The 8803-nt window shown below is 37.4% G+C and overlaps 1 non-coding gene and 1 pseudogene across 1 annotated transcript; both read right to left on the reverse strand.

The window, feature by feature from the left end:
- Nucleotides 1–1887: 1887 nt before the first annotated feature.
- Nucleotides 1888–1961, reverse strand: TRNAT-AGU. Its single transcript has one exon. It is a non-coding gene; the product is annotated as a tRNA-Thr (tRNA).
- Nucleotides 1962–3778: 1817 nt separating this feature from the next.
- On the reverse strand, nucleotides 3779–6320 carry LOC122651110 (annotated as a pseudogene).
- Between the last annotated feature and the right edge of the window lie 2483 nt (nucleotides 6321–8803).

Raw genomic sequence — 8803 nt, forward strand, 5'->3', positions numbered from 1 at the left:
AGGAACCTATACTAGATATGAAGAAGCTTTATTTAGTTCAACTCTATAATCCAAAATCATAGTTCATCTCTATACTAAGAACATGGACAAGTTGGCAGGCCGGCTGAATTTATAATGAGGTAAAAAAAAGTCAATAAACAAAGAATAGAATTTATCTGAATTTGTTGTTATTGCTTAATTAATTCATTTTTTTTATAAACTTTCCTCCAGTCATGGTCATTTTTCTATGTATGAGACCCATGTTGCATACCTGTCCAAAGCTGTCCATGAAGCCATAACAAACACCTAAATTATTACCAAAAAAAATAATAATAATAACAAAAGGAAGTAAAAAATACCCTTTCCGTTATTCTTGGAATCTCAAAAGTGTTAGAATTCATAAGTGAAAAAATTCTTTCCTGACAATGAAACTGATTTTTGGAAAAAGAGTTCTCTGTAGGTGAGTGTGCGCACCTGGGTGCACAGGTGCCACACTCTCCGAAGCTGAGTCTTTATTTATTAGGGATACTTCTATTTTTCGCACTTTACCTTCTTTTAAGGGTGGCAAGGTCCTTAATTGAGAGCATATGACCACTTTTAAGGATTGATGTCTTGTCTTTTGTGATTTGAGTTGTGGGTCACTTCGGAAAGGCCGTTAAAAGTTATCTTCGTAGGGGTATTAGGATTAACGGAGAATTATTTGTAAACAAAGAAACATGAGGAGCGCTTGTAACCCTTTTCTTCGTTGTTAGTGAAGAAGCTTTCATGTCACCATAGGGGTAAACATCTTGCTAAACCACATATATTCTGGCGTTGTGATTACTTGATAGCTCTTTATTTTGTTTTAAATTTTTTTTTTTTTTTCTGCATTGTAACTATAAATTTCAGTTTCTATAGTCACACTACTACTACTCCAGTAAGAGCATAACACGTGGCCACCATGTTTCCCACTCAAAACTTGTATGCTAACCAGTCTTGGAATGAACATACATAGGAGGATGAATCCTTGGAGTGTCAAAAGATGGGAGAATGTACTATGAGCACAGCCTACGCTCAGGCATATGGGCAGCCTGTGCAGGGGGGCAGGGTCGTCATTGTGCCCACCCCCATGTGCCTGGGCGCAAGCTGCGTTGTGGCACAGAGAACAGCGCCCCTTAAAAGGTATCAAAACATGAGTTTATGACTAAATTTGACTATGAAAATTGACTCATAACCAAGATAGACCTTGAGTTATCTATCGAATCAAAAGGCCAACTCAACAATACACTAGCAAAAAGAGCAAGACAAATATGCAAAAGGAATGTACCTGGCAAGGAGAAATCTTCTTTTGGCTCTAAAAAAAATGTGGTGGAATAATTTAGAGATTAAGCGTAACATCACTACAATATCATCTCAACAAGCACTAAAAAACTAATTCTTAGGAAAATTTGTCTATACACAACCCCGTTGGGAAAGTGTTTTTTAAATGGTCAACATTTTGGGTCACATGAACATATTATGGCAATTGAGAGGATATGGTCTAAATTAGTTACATGTCAAATTTCAAAGCTTACTACAATCAGATACCCTTTCGTATATAGACATATATCGTCACCTATATTTATGCACACTTACAATACTCTGACCATTAATGTGAACTCTCCCATAGTCTTAGATTTTCAAAGCTCTATTTTACCACATGCCAAATTTTCCATTGGGATAAAACTTGAGCTGCACTCATTTTTGAAACATTCAAGTAAGACTTCTAAGTGGAGGGTGGACCATGTAAAAAAAAAAAAATTTGCCCTAAATGGTATCTATTGGTTTCCCATTTCTTATTAGAGATTGTTAATAATATATTAATATTTTTTTCATGATATTTAACTATTATAAAGGTTGAAATTTGAAATTTAATTAGAGTTATCCAGTTGCTTTCATTGAGATTTGAACTCAAGACCTCCCGCTTACTAAACGGGTGCTCTAACCAACTGAGCTATGAAAGCTAAGCATGTGTTTATTTATGTATTATTATATTTAATATATTTTTCCCTTTAATGTATTATTTTGGGTATTGTTTCTTGTTGTAACATTTTATAGGTTGATAGAATATAAGAAAAATTAGAAGAAAATAAGACGTTTCCATCGCATTCTCTTATCATTTTTCTTAAAATTTTAGGGAGAGACCCTCTTCTCGCTTCTATTTTTCTATTACATTTTTTTTTTGAAAAAAAATCATATAAGAAAATATTTTAAGAGGAAGAGAGAAGAAGAGGTTTGAAAAACAAAAGAGTCGTTTTATAAGAAATTGTGGGAGTGATATATTTTTTTATGAAACCTCTAATAATTGATAAATCTTATATCTCATGGTGGTTGTGGGTGCTATAAGTTATGTACCTCCAATTCATGACAGTAAAAACTTATATGCACAGTGGTGTAAATGAGAAATATTGCATGGATGCTATTCATTCTGTTATGTGGAAGATTCAACTGAATTTTTTTATTTTGGGACAATTTTTTAGATCTATTAGATAAGAGCAAAAATTACAAGATAAGTAGGTTTCAAATTTGTTTTACATCCACCACTTTTCATTTTGAAAAGATTTACTCAATCCCCAAAGTTAGTTAATAGCCATGTCATGTAAGAATAAAATAAAAATAAACTTCCAAAATTATCCCAAAAATCTGTTTTAATTTTAAACCATGATGGGAAAATAGGAAAGAAGGGGCGTGCAGATTTCTCTACTTATGTGTTTTTTTAATGATCGAGTTTCCTTCCACCAACAGTGAGTGAGATCCCATTCATCGCAAGGTGGGAGAGGACGGGAACAGATATTGGGGAGGGTATTTTGGAACATACAAAAAATCTAAGAGGAATTGGTGAACCCTAGGATGGTGGGTGAACCATCCTCTTTTTTTATTTTTTATTTTTTAATATGTTTCTATTGTTTTCTATTCCAACAATGATGATATACCTCCATTTGGATTTGATGCATAGTTTTGTTTTATTTTTTTAAGGGATAATAATTGTTTGGGTTAATTTCACGAACACCCCCGTAATTATTCAAAATGGCACGAATTTACCAAGCTTTGGAAAAATATCACAAAGTATCCTTATTTTATGTTTTTATTTCAACTTGGTCCACTCCTGAGTATGTGAAGTTAAGTTGCTGTTAACTTTTTTTAAATGACGAAATTGGCCTTACCACAGTGTGAACTCACCATAATACCCTTAAGGTAAAATCCCTTATTCTATCTTCATCGTCTTCGTTGGGCGGAAGGAAGAAGCGTTTCAGGATTGTGGAATTCACCGGTGTTTGCAGGCCAGTCTCCTCTTGCAACTCCTCTTTGAATCGTCGAACTCAGATACTACATGAAACCTACAATCCAATCCACCAAAGCTATTAGAGACGAAGATGAAGAAGAGTATACAGGGAAAACAAAAACCCAGAACAAATTGTGATTTCTTCTGATTTGTTAGTAGAAGATAGAAATTGAACCTGCTGCACTGCTGGCAGAACCGTTGCTCCATACCAAGAACCACCACCTTGGGCGCCTTGGAGTGCATCTCACACACCTTATGCCGGCGGTGATAATCCTTGGAGTTCACCAGCGTCGCGTGGCAGCCCTCCACCTGGCACCTCGGCAGCACCACCGACAACGACGACGGGGGGGAGGATGAGGAGGAGGGCCGAGCACCAATGAGTCCATAAGGCTTCCCCAAGTCTTCCTTGAATTGTCCCTACACACACCGTGATCTCCTCTTTCCTTTACCCTTTATCTCTCTCTCTCCTAAGATGGGCCACAATCTCTTCAGAGACTCTCACGTATAGACGTAGCTAGTACTAAGAGAATCATAAGAGAAACTTCCTTCTACCTCAAGGAAGGTTCCAAGGAAACCACTCAAGCTAGAGTTTATGTCTAATGCCAAGACTACTGAACTCTAAACTCAAAAACCCAGATAATTCACATTAACCACAAGTTCTGAATCCCCTTCTTTGTGTTTGAAAGAATACCCAAATGTCTGATTCCACTTTCCAATCCACAAATTCCACAGAAAACGATTTTGCTGAAGCTTATGATTTTGAATTCTCAGATTACCTTGTCTTAGATGAATGGCTAGAAGGAAGTACCCCTGCACCCATGGCAGAAACACCAATTGGTTCATTTTGGTCAAATTGCAGCTCTTCTTGGTCTGGCAACAGAGGAACACAGAAATCGAAATAAATGGAATCGGAGCTGCAGAGGAAGTAATTGGGGTTCTGTAAGATCACATCCCCAACTTTCCCCCCTCACTGAGTGAGAGATGAGAGATGAGAGGAGCGGTAATCATTAGGTGGAAAGTGTTAAGAAAACAAGGCCCAGAAGAGGTGATTTGCAGAAAAAAAAAGAAAAAATAGAGAAGACATACAACACACAACACACAGGATTTACGTGGTTCACCTCCAAGATGGAAGTTATGTCCACGGCCGAGCAACATAACAGATTTCACTCTCTTTGAAATGTTACAAACCTTCACAAGCTCACATACAGTCCTCTCAGAGAAAAGAAGAATATATAGAGAAGCCCCCACCCAATAAGTACAGAAATGCCCCAGACCCAAAAATTGCCAAACTGAATAGGATTGAACCAAAACATAACATATATAAAAAAATATACAGTTTCTGACGGTGATGTACACCCTTTTTCGACCATCCGAGGTCGTTTCGAGACTGAAACGACCCTCCAAAGATCCTCTGAACCACCTTCTGAACCGAAATCAGGCTTCACCAATAACAGAAAGTTGTAATTAATTGGTGAGCTTAACAACACAACATCATGAATTGACTTAGCTTCAACGTAAGAGGTAGAACAACCCCAATGGGCTTTGCAACAACAAAATTCCCAAAAGGATGAGCTCTTGTAAGAGACTAGCATTTTGCAATAAACATGCAAGGGACAATTCATCTCTTCAGCATACTTTTCCTTCATTTCAAAGACAAACGGCTATAAACTTGGTTGAAGAAAAAAAATGTCAAACTCCCATTATACTATTACCTCAGCATGCTCCCTATTCTTAATTTATCTTCTTCTTCTTTTGCTTCCTCTTCTTTTTCTATTTTTACTTGTTCAGTTCCATCATAAGCATTGAGTTGAATGAGGCTCTCAACGTCGTATATCTCTGTTTGAATCAAATGTGGAACACTAACAATCAGATTCTTAAACCTTTTTGGTGTATGGCTATGGGGATCATAAAAGATCAACACTTGTGAATTCTTCTCAAGTATAACTCCACCATTCTTTGAATAGCATAAAGGCCTGAGGCGCAGACATGACTTTATGAACGATGGTTGTTTGATCAAGAACTGTTTCGTCCAAGACTCCTTAACGCCATAATCCTTCATCACCCAAACATCAGCGTGAGCCCACCCGTACTGACAGATCATGCAGAGTTGCCCTCCAAGAACCCCAACATTCATGCAAAACGCATTGGCTACAGAATCATTAGGTAGTGGCACCTCTCGATGCTACTCATCTTGAAGGTCAAAAGAAGCAATAAAAATGGAGAAGGTCGCACGCCGTGCAACCCAATGAAGAGCAGAATTTACAAGAACCCCAGCTAAGCTTTGGTAGAGGAGACGAAAAGGCATGTCTTTGATCATTCTCCATGAATCGGTGCTACGTGAATAGACCTTCACATGTGCTACATCATTATCACCATAAAAATTTACAACCCTGACCACTTTGTAATCATTGGTGGTGGGGTCATAACCGAATCCATAAACAGTGAAATACTTGCGGGGAGACTCTATAAGAGTAATGGGTAGATTCTGATGCCTTCTGATAGATGGATTCCAAAGGAATATGTCCTCATCAGAGTTGTATAAAAAGAATAATCCGTTGCAAGAACCCACTATTTTGGTTTTAGGGTTTAGAAACTTAGGCTGATGATTGAGTTTTACTAACACTTGTGGTTCGCCACTGCATAAATTCTTGGGGCCACCCGCCTGAGGTTCACTAGGGTCCAGAAGCTCTCGGTTCGTGATGCGGGGATCATGTATGAGCTCAGGGGGGATTTAGTCGGCCTAAAGTCGGATACCCCTCCTGTCTCCCAAAAAAAAAAAAAAAACACTTGTAGAGTAGAAAGAGGAGTCACTCAAAATGAGGTTGTGGTAGGTATTGCTATTGTTTGCAAGGGATCGGATGCGATGCATTTTGATGAAATCAAGATTGACTATAAGAGCATACCAGGGTTTGCATACACACATGAATCTTCAAATATATTTGATTGGAAGCCTTGAAAGTATGTCTGCAATGCTGTACATAGGGAGATTCTTGGTTGGCATTGCATCTACATCACTTTTTTTCTCATTGACATTCGTCATAGCTAGGGATCACTCGAGTTTTTCTTCATTTCAAGAGAAGAAATGTAATGTGAATTTATATACATACAAGAAGTTTGATTTAGTTCAACTCTATTATCCAAAATAATAGAAACAGGTTTTATTTTTATGAATAATTTAATTTTGTTTTTCATTAAGTTTTAAGGCTGCATACATTTGACCCTCCCCAGACCCTGCTAAACGCAAGAGTCTTGTGCACTGAGTATGACCTTTTTTATTTATTAAGTACTATGAACATGGAAAAGTTGGCAGGCCGGCTGAGTTTATTAACTACCCACTAATAGTAGCATTACTGATATTCTACATTAAAGTCAAAAGCAACAATAGTATAACCCAATTTACCAAAAAAAAAAAAAAAAAAAAAAAAAATCGCAACAAAGAATAGAATTGGAATTTATCTTATACAATTTTTATTAATTTTTCCTAGTTCCCACAAATTGACAATTGACAGTCAAGGTTTTTCTGTGTAGATACTTACTAAATGTCATTCTAACAAATTCATAGTTCAATCGTTTGATACTGAACATTTCTCATACTTGACCCATTTATTAAGGTAAATTCCTTTACACAGTCCCATTTTGGACGGGTTTTTTAAACGGTCCACCAGTTTTAGCCACATGGACAAATGATGTGCAAGTTTCAATCGTGGTTTGAGGTTTGGTATCGTATGATTCGTATTTGGCGATACATACCAATAATGCAAGTGACTGACACAGATAAGGGGTAAAATGATTTTAAAAAAATACCATTTTTATAAGAGAATCAAGGGTAAATATGTCTGATACAATCAGCACCCAAAAGGCATCCATGGGTTGGACTGTGCTGCACAAATCTTCGTGCACACCTCAGAAAGTGTACAACATAGCCCAATTACTGAGCTCCCTGGAGACAAACTCAAGATGAATCTTCACCATGGTTCTTAATCTCAGATCGAATCCACAGATATCGATTGGATTGGATTGGTCATCGGTCATGATCGATCCTAATATGAGTATATGACCGATTCTGTCTAGGTATTGTGGATCGGATAACCCGCTTGGATCAGGCCATCCGTTCTGATACGCGTGACACTAGCTGAAAAGGGGCTGTAAAACCCACTTTTTGCTTTTCTTCGCCCGTGAAGTGCCTTTTATATGTGATTCAGCTACTTGGGACAGAAAACTGGATTAAGAGTTCTCAATAGGCTTCCTCTTAAAAAGAAATGTTCGTAATTCCAACTTTTCTTAGCTTTTTCTCTTGATCTTTTGGGAGTTGAAGCTCTGACGATCATTAAACCTGGAAACTTCAGACGGGTCTTTTGTATCCTATTGGACAAGGGATGTTTGTTTCTTGGGTTCTTAAATTTGTTCAGATCAAGTTGGTATTGCTGGGTTTTGAATCCAACCGATAGACTTAAACCGGACCAAAAACCCAACCCAACCTGGTACAAACCCTACTAAAGACTAAATGCTCTAATCGACTAATCCCTCTCACCTTTCATTAGGAAAGACAATTTTCATCCACCGGACCATTCCAGTGTTCACAATTCCTATAGGATTTTAGTATTTTACCAAAACATAAAAAGTCTTAGAAATAGTCTACAAAACAAAAATAAGTACTTGTGATTTGGATCGTATCTAGGTCAGATAGCAATCCGACAGCCAATACCAATTCTGGGCCAAGGATTTGGTTTCAAGCTCGATCCTATAGCCAATACCAATTCTATGTAATCTTAGAAATCGTTTACAAGTCAGAGCCCTAAAGCCTAAATCATAGAACTAAGCCTTAAAACTCTAAACCCTAAACACTAATCCCTAAAACACTACCCCTTCACAGTTCACACAGAGTTGAGGAAACTTTATCCAAAAACTAAACCGGAAAAAACCCTGAACTCAAACTTTAAGTCTTCCAAGGTTAAACCTCGAAGAACCCTTAAAAAAGCATAAAGGCATGCACTAGAAAATCACAGACCAATGGACAGTGAATTAAGGAAAAAAAGAAGAATTTAATAATTTAGGGCAGCTCCCTGAATTAAAACATGAGAATGAAGAAACATGTAAAAACACTAAAAATTCGAAGCTGCCTCTGCTAATTATATAGGCCGGGTGAAATTGAGTTCTCGCATACTCAGAATTCAAAATCCTTCTCTACGCGAGACCCATTGGATCGGCCATAAACCCATTCCTTCCCTAACTACAAAAAAAAAAAAAAAGCACCTATTCTATCATCAAGAGCAGAACAGAATCCAAAAAATAAAAAATAACAAAACCCAGAAAGGAAATCAAAAAAATGTCTAAAACCCTTTGTTAGCAAAAAGAATAAAATCCTTCGCAGAAGAGAAACAAAAGGCCTTAGTGGCTTCTCTATATGCCGGCAACGGAACCAAGCGGCGTTGGATTACAGCTCGCTTGGTTCTCTCAAAGGCAATAATTGAACCCTAGCCTCACTCATCCATATTTATAGAGGAATGGAGGATTAGAGATACT

The sequence above is a fragment of the Telopea speciosissima genome, chromosome 2 (genome assembly GCF_018873765.1).
Source record: "Telopea speciosissima isolate NSW1024214 ecotype Mountain lineage chromosome 2, Tspe_v1, whole genome shotgun sequence".
NCBI classification, from domain to species: Eukaryota; Viridiplantae; Streptophyta; class Magnoliopsida; order Proteales; family Proteaceae; genus Telopea; species Telopea speciosissima.